Source organism: Pinus tabuliformis, chromosome J (genome assembly GCF_031772625.1).
Source record: "Pinus tabuliformis cultivar Carrire ecotype Pingquan chromosome J, CPIR1, whole genome shotgun sequence".
NCBI classification, from domain to species: Eukaryota; Viridiplantae; Streptophyta; class Pinopsida; order Pinales; family Pinaceae; genus Pinus; species Pinus tabuliformis.
The window spans coordinates 554,822,511-554,843,270 of NC_142295.1; the positions used below are offsets into that span (position 1 = coordinate 554,822,511).

Consider the following 20,760-nt stretch of genomic DNA (forward strand, 5'->3'; position numbering starts at 1 on the left):
TACTTCGTTACGTGTTTCTTATTACATGTTGGAAAGCGTGAATCCATGCTCCATTCATGATTGGAGGTAGGAATGTTAGCTGATAGCTAGGTAAAATTTTCCTGCAAGGCATTTAGTTGATTCCTCAGTATAATTTTCAGGGTACTTTAAATGAATTTCAGGACAAACTTTTTTCAAAATAAATATTAGTATGAGTTCAACTATGCCAAAACTATGTTTTCAAGTTGCTTGTTTGAAGACATAAAAAAATCAACATTTCTTGATAATCAGGGCAACAAGACCTTTTCTTATTAATTCATTATTTTACCTAGTTTTTTGGCGTACTAGATGGCTCAAATATGTCATATAATATATTAATAATTGTTAAGGAATATACTTGCATTCATTGAATTTGGATGCTAATATTTTGTATTCTAAATCTTGTCTTGGAGTGTCCTTTACTTTGGTCGTTTCAGGATGGATATTGGATATTTGTTCTTTGTGAACTTGTCCTCCTAGTTGGGAGTTTTATGGCTTATTGTAGATATTATTATGAAACACATCCACCTAAAATTTTCTTGTAAGAAATAAACAATAAGGTATGCAATGGAATCACAACCTTAAAGTACCTTTTTTGTATATCTACTCTGTCAATATTCTTTTTCATGGTATTTTCCCTCTTGCTGCAAGAACTAAAATTTGGAGAATGACAAAATGGATGTTTTGCAAAGTAGTGGTTCATAGGAACTTCACTGTTTTTTTATACGAAGTGCACTTTTTACATTAATTGATTTCAAGAGATGTTGATTTGGCATCGATTTAATTAGAATTGTGGTGGTTTATTTGTAGAGGAGCATTTGCAAGACTCTTGAAGTTGTGTGACAACAAACATGGAAAAGGAAAGCACAAAGAACCAAAGACTATAATTGGGATTCTGTGAGAGACATCCAAGCAAGCCTTGGTTTAAATTCATAAATATCTTAAACAAGTGAGATCCAAGAAACTAACCAGGAGCCTGACCAGTCCCAAATCAAGACAAATACAATGTTACTTGCAGAAGGTTCAAATTGTGGAATAAAACACACAACAACATGGAATAGTGATTTGATCTCATTGCAAGGAGAAACTTATGGTTGGTGAGGAAAATAGTATAAATTTCCCCATAACGTAATATTTTACTTGTGTTGTGACTTTCATGGTGGTTCTAACTTTGAGCTTTAAAGGCATATATGCCATTGTGCAAAACTAGTGTATTAATGGAAAACTATTGCTTGTTTTGTAGGATGGATGGTATTTTTTTCTTTTGCACAGTGAATTATGTTGTCAGCCTAGATGCCACAACTGAGGGGTATCTATTTTGTCAAATTTATCACTACATGAACCTTGTTGTATCCATTGATTCCTATAAAATCATGAGTTATTTGTCCCTAGAACTTGCATCCAGTCTTGGTCGTAGGAACCAAAAAAAAATCTAAGCTGCAGAGTTTTGAGTCTAGTTCACTGTCATGGTAAGTGCACCAACTTACCAATTAGATCAATGGTGAAATGGAAATGGGTGGGTGATCATCCATAATGAAAAAATCTTTTAATTTTGTCATACGTTGATTTGATTATCAGTAGTTTTGTGAACAACTAGCATAGTGAAGTTGACTCTATGAAGAGTGTGCTTTTAGATTTTTCGGAGTATATTGCCAATTTCTTGGAGGCATTGAAAGTGAATGAAGCACAAACAAACCACTATGTTTTCAAGGAATCATGGACAATTTGCAATGTTCAGGAAGAGTTTGCTTTGGTGCAAGGTTGAATTTGCAGTGGTAATAGAGGCTTAGCTAACAATGATTTTTCTTCTGTCTAAGGTGGGGTGAATGGTTGGGCAGTTTGCTAAACCCATATCAGATGATTTTGAAATTGTGGATGGTGTGAAACTACCAAGTTACAAAGGAGATAATATTAATGGTGATACTTTCAACCTGAAAGCTCAGCAGCCATATCCTCAAAGGATGGTTCGTGCTTTTTGCCAAGTTGCTGCAACCCTCAACCTTATTTGGGCATTTGCAACAGGAGGTTATGCAACAATGCAATGTGTTATTCAATGGAATTTGGATTTCACCTCTAACAATGAGCAAGGGGAGAAGTAAGCTTTTCACCAGGCCTTGCAAAAGCTTTCAAAATTCATTTGCAATTTTGCATTCGTCTTTTTGTAAAGCATTACAAATTTTTTTTGAATTCATCTATATATTCTTGTTCTCTGTTCTTGATAATGTGTATGTGTTTTAGGTATATATGGAGCTTTCCCATCATGTCGATGAAGCTCTTAGATTCATGTCTGCCTGTGGCCTTACAGTTGACCATCCCGTTATGAATTCCACTGAATTATGGACATCCCATGAATGCTTGCTACTCCCATATGAGCAAGCAATGACCGGGGAAGATTCCACTTCTAGACTATGGTATGATTTCTCTTCTCATATATTGTGGGTTGATGAATGCACTAGGCAACCTAATGGTGCACATATTGAGTTCTTGAGAGGTGTCGCTAATCCTTTGGATCTCAAGGTACCAAAATTTCAATGCCCGTACCTTTTCTTGTTTGTTCGGTTATGGAAAACATTAAGGTTTACTGCTTCGAAACTGGCAGAAACAGAAAGCACCTTCTGGGCTGAAGACACGTCCATTTGATGCTATCCGGGTAAGTCATTCTTAAGATTTCAATAAATATGAAGGATTTCCCGACATTTATTATTTTTTCTAGCAACAAGTAACCAGTAAATATTAGAATTGGAAACTGGCTTTACATATAATTGTTTTCACATAATGACCCTTAATGTTAAGACTGTAAACATAGCCACATTTTTTACAAATGAAGTTGAAGCCACTACATTATACTGAGGGATTTCATGTGCTTTGTTTCTTTATATTTTTTAAATTTCCTTCTTGCTAAAGTTGGATGTGTTAGAGTCGGTCTTGAGCCCTCCATCAACGATCAAAACTCTTTGCATTTGCATAGGTAGGTGTCTCATCAGTGTCAATTTTTGCATCCCATTAGGCATGCCATAACCCTGATGGAGGAGCTGGTGTATTTGTACCCCTCTTGGCATTGCTGGATCAGGTCATTTCAGTCATTAAACTCTTTCAAGCTTGTCTTGTCTTGTCTTGAGGTCAAATTCCTAGGTCTAGGGTTTTGGTCAAGTATGTTTACAAGGTCATGTTTCGGAAGGTCAATAAGTGCTCAGCAAGCCAGAGGGAATATTGTAAAGATGTTTCTTCGAAATTTTTATCTTGTACAGTTAATTTTCACCTTGGATTTAAAAACTCTGTTTTTAAAGCCAAGGTCATTTTTCAAATTTTTGTAAAAAGTGATGAAATTTCAAAAGACTTCAGCGGACAGCATGTAACCCTGGTCCCCTTGCCAAGATCCCTCAGATGATCTCCCTGCAAAAAGAATCAAGCCAAAGCACTAAATGAGTCAATTTCAGGACAAAGGAAACCAAAAAGTCAGTTTTATAAAATGTCAAAGAGAAACATTAGAAAGTGGGTTTGAGCATGAAATTTATTCAAATAAAGTTTATAAAGACCCAATCTCCCTCCTTTTACTCTCATTGTGCATTCAAGACACTTGTAAGAGAGATTGGGCGAGCATCCAAGTGATTTTGAGTGAAACTGGTCGAAATTGGGAGCAGGACAGGGGCGCGACCCGTCAGGCCAGGCGCGCGACCCTTCAGGTGCGCGCGACCCGTCAGAGCTCAACCCGCAGTGCAATTTCATAACGGGCGTGACCCGTCAGGCGCGCGCGACCCATTGGGTGAGGCGCGCGACCCGTCAGTGACCTCCCTTCCAAACTCATTGCAAATTTGTTCAAGCACCCTCCAAATCATCAAATTGCTTGAGGTAGGTTCTCCAAACTTGGAAATGGTTGCTGGTTATGTTTAAAGGACATCATGAATGTGTTTAAAGATCAAATTGTGCATGAGAAAAAGCTCCATATGGCTGTATGTTAAATTTGTAAAATTTGCTAGGGTTTTATGATGTTTCAATGGTTTTTCCCTTGTAATCATTTTTCCTCATTCCCATTTCATTTTCCTTGTATTTCCATGTAAATTTCCCTTTTTAATTTGTAAAGAAAATAAACCCTACCCCTTTTCCCTAAAAAATAAAAAATCAAACCCTAACCCTACCCCTCATAATACCCATGTAAACACATGTATTTAATGATGCATATGCAGTGATATTTGCAGTGTTTTTCCCTAAATTCCCTGTTGTATACATGTATTCCCATTTTCCTTGTAAAAAATGTCCCTCCCCTAACATTTCCCTCATGTTCCTTGTCCCCTTGAAACAACATATAAATCAGCTTTTTACAGGCAGAAACAGCAGCACAGTTTGTCCACTTTGCTCCTTAAACAATGTCAGAAACCGAAACCTATGAGCAAAGTGATGACCAGTCATCAGCTTCAGAGATTGAGGTACAGAGGAGGCCCCATAAGGGTGGAAAAGGTGGTCATCATAGGCGAGAGGAGCCCACCTCTTTAGCAGATTTACAGGCTTGTCCTATGGCAGTCACATGTTTCCAGTATATGTCTTGCTATGAATTTTGTGAGAGGATCTCTCGGATTCAGCACCACCGAGAGTTGGCTCGCCTTTTTGTTTTACACTTGCATGATGGACATGTCAACCTTGCCGGGGTGGACTTCACTTTGACACCCGAGGTGATCTCACATGCCACAGGGATACCTAATGTTGGGGAGGTGTGGAATAAGCGCAAGGTGCTGGATAGTGTTCACTTTGAGCCTTTTGTCCGGCCACCATTCATGAGACATTTGGCAGGTGTGTTTCCATTCAGGTTTCTCAGGAGCGAGTATGCTCCCATGATGAGGCTCATCATGCACTATTTTACCTGTGAGGGCAGATTTTCACAGGTATATTCATATCATATTCGCCTCTTGATGCACTTCACCCGAGTGAGGATGATGAACATCCCTGTTTTCTTCTATCAGAACATTCAGAAGATCGTGTCCATGTTGCAGAGGAAGAGCCCGGCACAGCAGTATAGGAGCCTGTACCATTATGGTTTGATTCAGCTTGTAGTATTGCATCAGTTGGCTCAGCAGGGCATCTCATGGGAGGAGTTCATCTCTCGTGAGTTTTTCACAGCACCACCCTCGCCACATCCTGAGGTTGTTCACGAGGAGGGAGGACCATCACAGCAGCATGACATCCCTGTCACTAGACATGTCAGCTCCTCACCTTTGGTTACCTATCAGAAAGGCCCGAGGGCCTTATTTGCAGCAGCTCGGCGAGTACTATCTCCACAGCAGGTGGAAGGGGTCTCGCCTTCATCATCAGCTCAACGAGTGTTATCTCCACATCAAGTGGAAGGGGCCTCACTCTCTTCAGTAGCACAGGCAACACAGAGGGGCAAGCAGCCCATGATTGATGAGGGGCCATCAGGAGTTCCAGATATTGAGCTTGTTGATCTTGAGGCCAGTTCTCCGAGCCAAGAGGCAAAGGAGATCATTCAGCACCTTAGAGCTGAAAATGAGGTATTGCAAAAGAGACTAGAAGGTGCACAATGGACAATCTCATACCTGGAGCAGCGCAACAAACAGTTGGAGGATGAGAAAACTCTTGATGAGTTGTGGAGGATTCGTAGTGACCGAATCTTGAACCGAAGAAGACCCGGTGATCCATTGCCCGCTGACCGAGAGTCCATGCTCATCCGGGTAAATGCACACTTGGAGAGGCTGTTGGCTAAGGCCAACCAAGAGAAGAAATTGCTGAGGAACATGAAGAACCATTACTGGGCAAGGATGCATGTGTGCAAGGCAAAGATGAAAATGTTTCAAAGGCGGTTGACCGAGGCACTAAAACGGAGAAAGAGGCCCAATCCCCTCCGTATCTTGGCTGAGGCTTCACTCAAGGATCAAGGCACTAAATAGCCTAGCCACAGCACAAATCCCAAGAAATTTTGAGAATTTTGGGTGAATTTTGGCATTTTTAGGCAATTTGCAGGTTTTTCCCATTAACGGGTCTCACCCCCCGCGCGACCCTTCATCATGGCAACTCCATTTGACAAAAACTCAGCATTTCCAGATTTTTCATGCAAAGTTACACATGCTCATGGATGGACTTGAGATTTGGTGAAGTTTTGGGCCTCCTGAAAGTCAAAAAACTAGCAAAAAATGACTTTCTGCCACTTTTTTGAACTGCAGAAAGCAGTCTTGGGATATTTGATTTTTGATAAGGAAAATGAACTCCAAATTCAAAAATTCCAGTTGGGTTGGAAAGTAGACTCACAGACCTTTCCAACAAGCCTACTCTTGCCCAATTTGGACACCTACAAGTGCCCGAAATGTGGCTCCAAAGGCGCGCGACCCGTCAGGCAGGGGTGCGCGACCCGTCAGGCAGATTTTTCCAAAATGCACTGTACAGCTCAGAAAAACGCAGTTTGACCCAGTTTGACTTTTTGGGGTGAATTATGATTCTCTTTGATGTAATTATTGTACTTTTAAGACACTTTTACTCTTATGTAACACTTCTAGAAGATTCATTCATGAAAAGGGTAAATATTAAATGAATGAATTAGTTTCCTAGCTTATAGAGGCAAGTTGTTTTGACTGCCTAGTTTGTAGTGCTTAGTTTAGAAGTGGTTGAAACAGATCCTAGGATAGTGAGCTCGACCCATGGAGGCAGGGAAAGAGGTTAGATCATCTATATTATGTACTTTCTTGCTCATTTTCATGGTTGGACTCTTGAGGGAGAAGCTATCATTGTATTATTCACTGTATCTTTGCAATTTTTGGCTAAGGAAGACCAGGGTTTTGCAGTCCTCTTTGGGATTCTTGTGGACTCATGTGTTGATGGTGTGTTTCTCAATGTACTTGTAAGTGTGTTATGTGACTCATTTCCTTTCTTTTACTTCTGCACATTAAACAAATGAAGTGTTAAAGTAAGAATTCATGCCTGCCATGCTCTGCTTTTAAGTTTGTTTAATTTCAATGTTTTCTACTGTCTAAAGAGAATTCAAAGTTATTGTTTTCTCTCTTTAGCCTCTTCACCTTTCATTCCTGACCATCCACCTCAAACAAAGGCATCAATACTGTCTCCTACCTCGCCCCAAAGAACTCCCTGCAGAAACTGTGTCCAATCCCCACACCCAAAATTGCCCTCTCCTCAATTTGCCACCAAAAACCCAAAAAACCCCAAATCAACCCTTTTGATCAGTTTACTAGCCTAATATCAGTGTTACCTTATTGGTCATCTTATCTATTGAAGATTTTACCGAGATAGACCGGAGAGAGCCTTCTCCTGCCCCGTAGGGCTAGCTACGAGGCTAAATGGTTTGATGTTGCCTTGAGGTTTACCTTTCTCAGCCTGAGGTGAAATTTCAAGCGCTAACAGGATGAACCTTTTGGGGATTAGTTTAGTTTGTACTTTCTACACAAAAGATGTGTAAATTTTCCTTTATTGGCTTTTCATGCGTGTGGTCCTTTCATATGAATTTAATCCAGGATTGGAATTGTCACTAAATATGTTAAAAATGTCAATAATGGATTCAGGTTATGCTTTTACAATAATTATAAAAAAAAAATCCCTCCTTATGAGTGGTATGTTCATCCTTCTATGTGACTCGGATTTATGAGGCACTTGCAGTTGATATATGCATGGTTGCTTCTATTTATATAGGTATTATAGTCTGGTATCCTCCATGGTACAAACTAGAGAGTGGGAGAATGAAGATGATATGCTAAGGAGGTATGGAGTCAAGCAATATTGATTATTTATATTAGTTTATTGATGAGTTATTTAAACATGAGCTAGTAATATTTGAATTCATAATGTTGATTTAGTTGGCAGAGAAGCTACTAAAAATCCATGTTATGATAATAATCATTCCATTCTTCACTTAATACCTTGTTAGACAACTTCAAGGTCAACATTATCCTATTCTTTACTCTCACTGCAAAGCAGTTGTATCATAATCTTTGCACATAGGTGTCATTTTGGTCAAGTTATTTAGTCAATTGAAATTTTGCATTCAAATGACTTTGTTCTTTCCACTTGCATGTGTATTGTGGAACTACCAGTACTAAGAAATAGTTGTTTTAACCTTTTCATTGATTTGAAGTCATTTCATTTATTTAATTTCTAAATAACTGAGACCTTTTTTGATAAATTTCTTCTATTGGGATTCAATATGTTAGTGGTGTTTCCCATGTTCTTTCTCAAAGATGATGCAGTTTTCATAAATTTGGTAAGGAAATTACATAGGACATCTGATGGTATGAGATTTAAGTATTGGAAATTCCATGATGAACGAAAGATATCATAGAACACTATTTCATTATGAAAACTTGTTACAGGCTAGGAAAGGGGTCTATTAGGTCAACCGGAAATAAATTAGGGTAAAAGGTCAATGAAGAGCACTTAACAATCATGGGGATATAGGTACTGTAATGACCCCGGTCATGTGGTAAATATGTAAATATGGTGCTAATGGTCCTGGTCTTAGTACATTCATGTATATAATGTAAATATTTCCCTGGTCACCTTGCATTTGTATAGATATGGTAAATATTTTGTTGTTATCCTGGTGTACATGTTGAAGTTGCATTTGCATGATTTTGGTAAACACTTCCTTAGTTATTCTTGTATACATGTGGAAAATCATAAATATATTATGCCTACAAATATAATAATAAATAGTTTCTAATTGATAAAAACCCTAATGTCTAATTGTCTAACTTAACCTCCATTAATGAGGCCTCAACCACTAACATAGTGGTCCTTCTTTAAGGTGGCCACTTATAATTATTGATTGCACATTCTTCTAACTCATGGAGCCTTAATTATGAGAGATGAATTTATATACATTAGGTAACAATTTATTCTACTAACTAGGGGAGTTAGGTGGGACCTCAACAACATAAAAGTGATACTAATAATGTAAGTTCAACTCATACTAAATAGCCAAGGTATTAGATAAACCTAAGTCCTTGTATATGGAGCATGATATAAAGTTATAAACCAATTTTGCCAGTTGGATTAATAGGGCGCATATAGTTCAACCAAGACCTGAGAAGCAGGATATGATCGTAGGCATAGGGTTCACATGATTAGGGAATATGGATGTAGTTAACGATTCTTCACACACTAGCAAATATTTATAGGTTATTAGCACATGGTGCATCAGATGTTTTTTTTCACATCTTGTTGATTCTAGAACAAGCCCTAGGAAGAGGTCAAATGGAAAGCAAGGAGAGAAGGAGAGGCCAAAGGGCAGGAAATTAGTCAGTCCTTAACTAACCAAAAGTAGGGGGAGAATAATAGAAAAGAGGAGAAATTGGGACCAAGAGGGACATGGAGAACTAGAAGAAGCAAACAGTGGGAGTGCGGTGAGAAAGGAACAAAGGAAATAGTGGAAAGAGAAATAAGGAGAGAAGGTTAATATTGGAATAGGCAACCGAGGAGCATAATTCAGGGAATTCATTGCAAAGGAAGGAGAGGCACAAATTTGAAATCGCGGGGTCAACATCACGAGGGCTGCTAGAGTACCCGTAGTGCTAGAGGTTAGTAACAGTGAACCTACATAGGCTTAAAGGTTAGATTCTTACTGTTTTCAAACCTACTTGGTGTCTAGATGCTAGGGCCATTTTAGAAGAATGTTTTTTTTGAAACTGGGTTAATTGAAATACATTTAGTTAATAATATAACTAAATCCATCACAAAAATATCAACCCTCATCATTATCTTATTGCCTAATGGGGTATTCATACCTAAGTACACACTTTTCCCTCATCCTTAAGAGGGAGAAGACCCTATAGACTGTGTCCTTTCTACAATCAGATTGGTATATATTGACTTAAATAATACTAATTCTCATCTACTACTCAGAAATAAGAACTTGCAGTAATGAGAGGTTGGTTGAATCACTCATTAGTTGGTTTGGTGGGAAAAACCATGGGTCAACCTCTATACCATTACACCAAAGACTTAAAGTCCTCATTGCTGCAAATAAAATTATTTTCCAAGTTCTCTGGGTTTTTCGAATTTACTAAGGGTGGAAATTTTCCATCTTTGGAGTCCCTCATTGGATAAAAGGGTGAGGCCTCATGATGCCCTAGATTAGTTTCCTTTAATTTTCCTTGCTGAGTGCTTAGAGTTAGAATACTCTAGATTCCCAACATTGGGTGGAGTTGCTTCAAGAGCTCCTTTCGATGTCATGAATTTCATCTTGATCATTATGTGGCCTTCATCTTTTGGGACTTCTTCATAGTGCATCAACCATCCATCACTTTTTTTCATGAACCATGTCAGTCATGTAATCCTTTTCGTCATTGGAAAGTGATATTTTAATCCACATCTGGATTTTCTTCATACAACTACCTCTTCCAAGTCATGTTTCCTCTAGGTGACATCTACAATTTTCTTTCGGTAGCCTTGTATCCATCCATCCAAATGTTGTTTAAAAGTAAAAAATGAACATCAAATCAAAGTTACATTTTGTGATGGCCTTTCATCATGACATCTTGCTTGTAATGTCAACATCCTACACATTCATAAACACATCTCAAAGACTTTTAATGTCAAGGGTATCCTTTTATTTATAGACCTTATCAGGGTCTCCATGCCTTCTCTATGGAGATGTCATGGCCAAATATTCTAGTCATCAAATGTTGATTTCCATTTCTACATGACCATAGTTTCATCTTTCACGATCTATCCTTACTTTCTTCACATATTGATTCCCAGGAACTTCCATCCATAGTTATTTCCTATTTGTCAACCACCTCATATTCCATATGAGGACATATTATGTTGATTTAACCTAGTCAATATGTGAACCATGCCTTCATGCATATTTCCAAAGGAGGAGATCTCTTTTCTTTTATCATGCTCATGAGATAGAACATTTACCCATGCAACCATATGACAACATGACTCAAACAAATACATGCATACATACCTCTTTCCTTCTTTTAGTCATCTAGGCTTCCTTCAACAACTTCCTTTCCTTACTTGAAAGTTCTTCAATTATGTTGCATTCTTATGCCACTATACCACCATCCTTATTAAACTGTGAATTCCATAAAAGATGGAATTCTTAGCGAGACACTTTATTCTCCCAAGAGAGGTGAACCTTCTAATGAAGATTCTAATGAAGGATCTTGTTTATCCTCATCCTACAAATGCTCCTTTCTAATGATGATGATGTATGATGAAATCTATTCTAGATGACTTTCTTCTACTCATGAGTACTACTTATGCTTTCAAAGAGGTTACCAAGAGCTACTTCCTTACTATATTGACTGCTACAACCATGTATACTTTTACTTCAATTATATTTCAAGCTTATTATATTGCCATCATGAGCTCTCTCTTCAATTGTATGCTATTATGATGACATCCCCTAAAATGATGCATCCTATCATACCATGATAGCTATATTTTACAAACTTGAAAAGAACTAGGTGAAGAAGATTATCTCAGTCATAGTAGAGATCCTTCACTTCTTCCTTCTTCGATTTATTCTTCTCATGTTATTCCACTTCTTCGATGATATGGGCTTCATTCCTTTTCTTGTTGTATTTCTTGAGCTTTGGACAATCTCTCTTCTAGTGCCCATATTCTTGATAACTGTAGCAATGGATCTTTGATATATTCTTCTTCTTCTTTTTTTAGGACCAAACTTCCAAAATTTTCCTTTTCTTTTAGCCATGGAAGAAAATGCTTGAACTTGTTCATTTGATACCACGTCACTTTTGCCTTCAACCTGGTTTCTTTGATCTTATATAATGACAAAAGTTCACTGAATGGGGTAGTTTCCTTCTTTCCATAAATGTTTGATGTTGCCCCATTCCTCTGGTAGTGCATTGAGCACCACAAAGGTCATTTCCTTATCAGACATTATTTCCCCCAACTTTTGCAGTTGGTCTCATATTTTTGACACCCTCATAAAGTATGAGGCTATTCCTTCTTCCTTTGATATCTTCATCTTGTAGAGCTTGGTTCTTAATGATATCACTTCTCATGTAGTACTCACGGAGAATAATTCTACTAGTTTTTCATAAATGTCTTTTGAATTTTCTAACTTCGCTACATATGGGATGAAAGCACCCTTTGATTCTATAAGGATTATTTGAGCCCTTATTTACCCCTTCATGTATTTTGTTGCATCTTGAGATTATTCTTTTGGCAATTTGACAATTAAACCCTTAACATGATCAATGACTTCATTTTCTATGAGGATCAAATTTGTCCTCTTTTTCCATGCAAGATAGTTTGTTGACCCAACCAATTTGTTGCTCTCCTTGCAAAATGATTTCATTTTAATAGATCCATATATATATAAAGGTACTTACTTGAGAAGATACTCCTTGATGACAATTTATTCAACTTGATTCCTTCTTGATTTTGATGGTGATGTTGATAATAAAAGATGTCTTCTTGATGAAGATGTCTTCCTTCAAAAGTGATCCTTGAATCACAAAGAGGGAGATCACCTTGATGAAAACGCCTTCTCCTTGCTTCCTTGGATGATAGAGTAGGATGTAGTGGCTTTCCCAAGTTGCTTCAAATGTAGAGTCTTCCTTTAATTTAGTGGATATTGAGTACTTTAGGTCTTATTTTCCTTGTTCAATATGTAGGCTTCCCAAAAAAGTTGTCAATTGAAGAGTCCTTCCTTGAATGAGTTAGGGTTTTGAGGCCTTCTTTTATGCTCCTTAGATACTTCCTTCTAGATGATGAGATGATTAGCCCTTCTAGTTGATTGGTGTTATTGATGTTCCTTAGATGTTCTTCTTGTGCTTTGTCCCTTGAGTGTTCTTATTTAAGCTTCCTTTCCTTAACTTGTTGCCTTAGCTCTGAAAACATGTTGAGAAATCTAGGGCAACTAGATTATGTTTTTCTCTTACTTTGATAACTGCTTGTGATGTCTTTTTACTTATCTTAATTATATTCTTCTTCAACTTGATTATGATTTTGTTCTTTTCATCAAACAACTACCAAACCATAAAAATAGTGAAACAAGAGGACACAAGATATAGGAGATCATCCATTGCCAAAACCTCTCCACTTGAGAAGAAAACGCACAAGAATTATTTTCTTATAGAATCTTCAATTAACGAATTCCAAGACCTATGACCCTTGAACAAGACCCTCTAAGGCCAAGTCCCTTGACAATATTTCCTTCTAGAAGTTCTTCAGTAACTCCTACAATTTCGATCTCTATTAAATTCTTCAGCCTTGGAAATTCTTTCGCAACTTCAACCCCTCCAGCAAATTCTTTTGCAATTTCGTCCAACAGATTCTACTGCAACTTCAACCTCTCTAGAAGATTCACAACTTCGACCTAACTACAGCTTCAAAACTTTGATTTAGGTCGACTTATCCCTTCATGCAAGTTGACTTGATCTTTGCACCATGACGAGGTCTTGGAGGGTCTTTTGGCTCTACTTTTACTCAAATAAATTTACTTTACAATATTTAACATGCCTAAATGGGTCTTCAATACATGGTAATGACTCAATTGACTTTATGAAAACCCTTGAATCATTCAATGGGTGCTTGACCTAAAAATAAATTTCCTTTAAGCATGAAACCCCTGCCTCAAGAACAACAACAATAAATTTATTTGTATCTTTACATTAAATACATAAAATCATGATTACATATGTCTTTATGAAGACCAAACTTAGTTACATATTTCAACATAATGAACAAATGAGGTCGAGTTCCCTCCTTTATACAGGCTTCTAAGGTGGACGTGGCTTATCAAAATGGGCCAACTTCCCAGCTTGCAGGCCGACTTGGCCTTGAAGGGTATTTTGACACTTTTAATGACAAACATAAATTTCTTTATAAGTTACAATGTGTCCAATGGGGGTTTCAACTTATGACAGTGACCCTTTTGAATTCTTGACCTAGGACAAATCCTAGAAACACTCAATGGGTGCTTGACTTCTAAAATAAAAGACCTTGAGCATGAAACCCATGTTCCAATAATAATAATAATAATAATAATAATTTTTCTTTCATTTTACAAAACACAAGAATCACCCTCTATGTTAGTATGCGATACACCCTCTATGTATTTAACATAGTCATCACCATATGACTTACAACATCAATAGTTATGGGGCAGGGAGTCATCTCCATAATTTACACATCCAGTCTTTCAAGGAATGGTGTTACAAAATGAGTACCCCAAGTGTAAAAGGAAACCGACTCGAATTAGAACTACACCATGACCATGATATAGCCTCACCAACGATGAACTTAGACCAATAATAATAATAATAATAATTTAAAAGGGTGTGTTACAAGTATGGTACAAGATATTCAATAATTGTTTATGTTGTATCTTTTGATATCTCTGTGATGGAGCTATGATAATATTCACAAACCATTTTTAAATAGTTGTGTACTCTGCAATTATGATATACCCTTTCATATGTGGCATGGTATAATATTTAGCATGTTGACCTCTTTAATGTAGGGTTTTCCTATTGTGTTGCTGGTGACTTGCATTTCCATGGACATATTTTCTTGAATATCCTACAACTTCTCTAGGTTGAGACTGTTGTATCATGTAATCTAGCTTCTCTAGGCTGAGACTGTTGTATCATGTAATCTGTTGTATCGTGTAAGCTAGTTGAGACTAATGATAACTTGAATTAGTTACCAATTTATTGTAGAAGTTGAGGTTGATTGCTTGCCTTTCAAATTACGAATGGGATGATTGTTTTCATCTTGATTCTTAACCCAGTAATGATAACCTGAAGCATGGTGGTGAATTCTTGTTGTGATTCCATTGTGCATAATGTTCACAATTTGTGATTAAGAATATTATGCACTTCCGAATTACAATTGTAATTTGAACTAAATCTTCCAGTAAATTTTAATTTACCAATGGTGCATGGACATCATAAGAAACATTCACAATAGAATATGAAGAACAATTGGGTACCTACTTCATATGCATTAAAAATTGCTTCTACTACTTAATGTGAATTACAAGCATAATCTTAGTTGGATCTCCAATATATCTTAAACCAAATTTTCATTTTATTTTTTAGTATTATTATATGTTATTGTATCATACCTCATTTTATGGTTAGCGTTGTAACCAAAATATGTATTGTGTTATGAAATTAATACTAACATGTAATATTTATTTTTTTTCAAGAATTTTATAGGTAATGACCCCAGAGAGGATGATCCACATTATGTTGAACATACATCAGATAAAGGAGACAATGATGAGGAGGATGGTGATAGTGTTGGTGATGATGATGGTGGTGATAGAATTGGTGATGATGATGTGTAGGAAACTAATCAGGATGGTTAGGATGATGTTCTTATTAATGATCATGAGGATGGTCTTGAGTATGATCTTGGTGGTGCAACTATCTAGCGATATCTTGATGATCTTGGAAATTCCTACTTTTAGATGGATGATGTGAATTACCTTAGAATAATGATATCTATGAAACATTTTGATTTGGTTATCATACATTGAATTTTAGTTGATTTGATTAAAGATGATGACGATATTATCATTATTATCTTGTTATATCTATATCTGTATATATATATATATATATCAAGAATTATCAACGTTATTTTGATGATGAGATATTATGTATGATGATATTACTATCTTTGGATAGATGTTGTGAATTTACCTTAGAATAATGATATTCATGAAAGATTTTGATCTGGTAATCACACATTTGAATTTTAGTTTATTTGATTGAAGATGATGATGATATTATTAGTATTATCTTGTTACTTTATATATGTGTTGAAAATTGTCAATGTTTTCTGATGGAGAATCATTATGTACGATGATATTACTATTTTTGGATGAATGTTGTGAATTTACCTTGGAATAATGATATTTGTGATAGGTATTGATTTGGTAGTCATATATGTATATTGAAAATTGTTAATGATTTTTTGATGGAGAATTATTATATATGATGATATTGCTATTTTTTGGATGGATGTTGTCAGTTTCCCTTAAATTTCTTTACAAACACTATGTTATCAATTTGAATTGTCATATTTTCTTTAATGATATTTAGAAACTGTAATATATTTCACTATGTAATTGAAATTAGTAAAATGAACCCATAAATGGGGTCATAAATGGAAAGAACAATACACTCTAAACAAGAAGCCAAATGTGGTGTAACCATGGATGCAAAATTGAGAGTAGAATTGGATGTTAAACTAGGCATCAAAACAAGATGCAAACAAGGACACAAAAAGGGTTTTAAACTAGAAGTAAAAAAGGGTGTAACACTAGACACAAAGAAGGGAACCAAACATGGCATACAAAAGGATACCAAACTGGGCACAAATAAGGACACAAAAATGGACACCAAACTAGATGCAAAAAAGGACAAACAACTAGACGTAAAATTGGATGCAAAAGAGGATGCCAAGTTGGGTGCTAAAAATAAGAAAAAAAGGATGCAAATTTAGATGCCAAATGAGGATGCAAAAAATGGTGTAAAATTGGGCACAAAAGAGGATGTAAAAAAGACACACAAAAAGATGCAAAATGGGGATAAGAAAAGCACGAAACCAAGGATGCTATATGGGATGCCAAAAATAATGCATAAATAGACGCAAATTTAGACTCAAATCTAGGTGCAAAATGAGATGCTAATGTGGACACAAAATGAGGCAAAAAAAAATGATGGAAATTTGGATGCCGAAAAGGATGCAAAATTAGACACCAAAAAAGATGCAAAAATGGATGTAAAAAATGATGAAAAATTGGAAACATAAGTAAACTGATGTAGGAGCATGAGACTTGGAGGGAAAATCTTCAAATTTATTCCAAAAACACAAAAAATCTACAAGCAAAGGAGTGGGATCCTTTAGCCATCAATTTCCATGTTTTTCTAGCTTAACATAGTGATAGAATATAGGACTAAATCATGTTGTAATAAATGTTAAATAGATAATTTGTAGTGGAGGTTCTTGAGGAGAATACCTTGTTGAATAGATAGGATTAGTTAAACAAAGTGGAGGTTCTCGAGGAGGATGTCTCGTAGAACTGATAGTTACAATAAATTAACCCTCTGTTTTAGGAACTAGTTGTTAACACGAACCAGTACATATGTAAGTTTGATGCTATTGTAATGGGATTTGGACCGAATGCTTTTATGGCATATTTATGAAAAGAAGAGAGAATTTTATCTGTGTATTGGTCGATCCCGAAGGCGTGGTGACCTCCGAAAGCCTTTTTGTGCATCAGAATTGTGTTTGTCTGTTAACTGGTAATTATGCGTGTATTAGTTTCGTTGCTTTTCTTCTGAGTCTTAATATTAGTGATTTGGATTTATTTTACAATTAAAACTTCGGTTGAAGCCTTTGGACTATGTTTCCTTCATATCGGTGAGCCCTGGCTTCTTTATTTGCATTACAGAGTTCCGCAAGCAAAACTCTGTTTTACACAGGAAAATCGTGAAAAGACTTAGCCGGAATAGAGTTCCGGACCTGAAATCTTACCATATCTGGCTTATACCCATATCGGGTCCAAACCAATATCGCATCGCAGAACTATAGTGGAGAGGATCTAACCCTTAAAAGCATCGAAGTCCGAAGTAGCGATACCTCGGACCCGAAATATTATAGGGAGGCTTTGATAGCTGATCGGGTTCGTGAGTGTTATCGCATCGCAAGTCTCAACGGGGAGCGCTTAGCGAGGTGTATTGGAATCGCCGATAGCGATTTTCGATATCTCTACGTGTTATCGCATCGGGGAAGGAACATTGGAAGAGCCGATAGTTAAAGCGCCAATAGTGTAATTTGCGTATAGCGCATTCCTTGAAAAGACTGCGCCGATAGTGTATTTTGTGTATTAGTATTTCTCTTTGTAAAAAAACCTCCGATAGTGTATTTCATGTGGAAAAGCATTACAACAGTAAAAGATCGTAGATAGTGCATTTCCGAGTATAATTGCATTATGGCTGTGGGAGACTGCCGATAGTGTATTTTATGTGCAATTGTGCTAATTACACCCAAAAGCCCTGCTGATAGTGTATTTTATAATTCCTATGGAATTATAGTTCCGATAGAGGAAAAGAGGATCTATTGTGAAATTTGTTCCCGATAACAAGGGTTGGGGTGATTAAGGGGGAAGAAGTATTGATAGTAACCAGAAAAAGGGGAATTTATAAACAACCTACCTAGAAATAAATGACTGATACTCCAGTGAGAGAAGAAGAAGGGTTTTAGCCATATTTAGAGGAAATTATATTAGGATTTGGGCGTTTGTCTATATCGCCTGCACCCAGGCCACCATTAGTGGTATCAGAGCAACCTTTTGACACTGAATTGAATCTCAAAAGCAGAAGAAGGAGAGTTAATATGGCTTTCAGAGTAGGATGAGGACAACCAGTTGCAAATGCTGAAGTGATGGAAGCTATGCAACAGATGCAAGGAAGATTAAAGGCATTAACAGTAGGGAGAAATATAGATGATGGGATGTTAGTGAGCTTGAGGTTGAATCTGAAGGAGAGGAGGAAGCTGTATAAGTTACTCTTGAGATGAGATTCTTCCAGTCAGTGTTGAGATCCACAGCTAGGCCGAAGAATGAGGTTTCAATATATGAAGGAGGACTAAATCCAGAAGAATTGATAGACTGGATTAATAGCATGGAGAAATTATTTGACTATGAAGAAACAAAAGATGAGAAGAAAGTAAAGTTTGTTGTCACCAAGTTAAAGGGCCATGCAACACTTTTGTGGGATTGTGTGTAGGCAGAAAGAAAGAGACTTGGCAAGCAACCTATCAAAAATTGGAGCAGGATGGTAGCAAAGCTAAGAGGTAAGTTTCTACCAAGTAACTATCAGCAAACCTTGTTCAGACAGATGCAAAATCTTAGACAGAGGTCTATGACAGTGAAAGAATACACAGAGGAATTCTATAAGGTAAGCATAAGAGTTGGACAAACTCAGGATACAAAAGAGAAGGTTGCTAGATATGTGAATGGCCTTAAGATGGACATTCAAGATGAAATAAGTATACTGTCTCCTAAAACAGTAGAGGAAGCTTATCAGATGGTACTAAAAGCTGAAGAAAAACTCGTGAGGAAGTAATCTGCTAGAGGGAGAGGTACTTTCCGAGGAAGGGGAAGTCAAGGTGGTAGAGGAAGATCTACAACACCTAAAGATGGAGTTAGCAGCAACTCAATCCAGCATGGTGATGCAAGTGGCAGAGGGATTTTTTCTAGAGGAAGAGGAGGCAGAGGAAGAGGAAAATAAGTAAGATGTTACAGATGTAACAAACTGGGACACAGAGCTTTTGAGTGCCCGGAGAATGCAAGAACAAGCCAGAGGAATGAAATTGTTGCTCCAGTTGAGGGAGAAGCAACAACAACAACAGTAGTAGAAGAAGAAAATATACCAGAGAGAGAAGAATCTCTGGTAATTAATAAAGACTTGCTCAAACCAGCAAAGGAGATCACTGAACCATCACAAAGAAAGACCTTGTTCAAAATAGTGTGTAAGGTTCAAGGGAAATGCTGTTAGATGATCATTGATAGTGGCAACACTAATAATTTGGTCTCTACAGATGTGGTGGAGAAATTGAAGCTGAAGACAATGAAACATCCAACACCTTACAAGGTGTCATGGTTACAAAATGGACATCAGCTGTTAGTAAATGAACAATGTGAAGTAGAGTTGCAATTGGGAAAATATAAGGACAAAATTGTGATGTGATGCCAATGGATGTGTGTCACATATTGCTTGGAACACCTTGTCAATATGATAGAGGAGCTATGCATGATGGGAAAAGAAGCACCTACAAGTTTGGTAAAGATGGTATCAATCATAAGTTTTTGCCTATGGAAGAAGAAGATGCATCAAGAAAGAAGACTGATCCAAAAACTCTATTACTGGGAGGAAAGGAATACTTGCAGTAGATTGAAGAGAATGAGGTAAATTTTGCTATAATTTGCAAGCCCAAGGTAATAATGACTTCCATTAAAGTTTTTGATTTACCCATTGAAATTCAAGAAATGTTGGACAACTATTGTGATATCATTGTGGATGATTTGCCTAATGAGTTGCCACCCATTAGAAGAATCAACCATCATATAGATTTGATACCTAGAGCTAGTCTACCTAATAAAGCAACTTACAGAATGACTCCTACAGAAAATTAAGAGGTTAGGAAGCAGGTTCAGGAACTGCTTGACAAAGGGCTGATTAGAGAAAGCTTGAGTCCTTGTGCAGTACCAACAATGTTGAGTCCAAAGAAAGATGGAGGCTAGAGAATGTCTACAGATTCAAGACCCATCAATAAAATCACAATCACATATTTTCTTTATCTAGGATTGAAGATTTAATGGATTGCTTGAGTGGGGCAAAGTATTTTTCAAAACTAGATCTTAAAAGTGGGTATCATCAGATAAGGATAAGAGAAGGGGATGAGTGGAAAATTGCCTTTAAGACAAATGAGGGATTGCATGAGTGGATATTAATGCCTTTTGGGTTGTCAAATGCAACAAGTACGTTTATGAGAATTATGAATGAATTTCTTAAAGAATTCATTGGTAAATTTGTAATAGTATATCTGGACGATCTATTAGTTTACAACAGATCTAAGGAGGAGCACATGAGACATTTGAATTATGTCTTACAAAGGCTACAACAAGAGAAATTATTGTTGAATTTGAAGAAGTGTTCATTCATGAAAAAAGAGCTAGTGTACTTGGGTTTTGTTATTTCTGCTGAAGGGCTGAAGATGGATCCAGAGAAG

The 20,760-nt window shown here is 36.9% G+C and overlaps 1 pseudogene; it reads left to right on the plus strand.

Moving 5' to 3' along the window:
• Positions 1–1,814: 1,814 nt before the first annotated feature.
• Positions 1,815–15,304, plus strand: LOC149228212 (phospho-2-dehydro-3-deoxyheptonate aldolase 1, chloroplastic-like; annotated as a pseudogene).
• Positions 15,305–20,760: the final 5,456 nt, after the last annotated feature.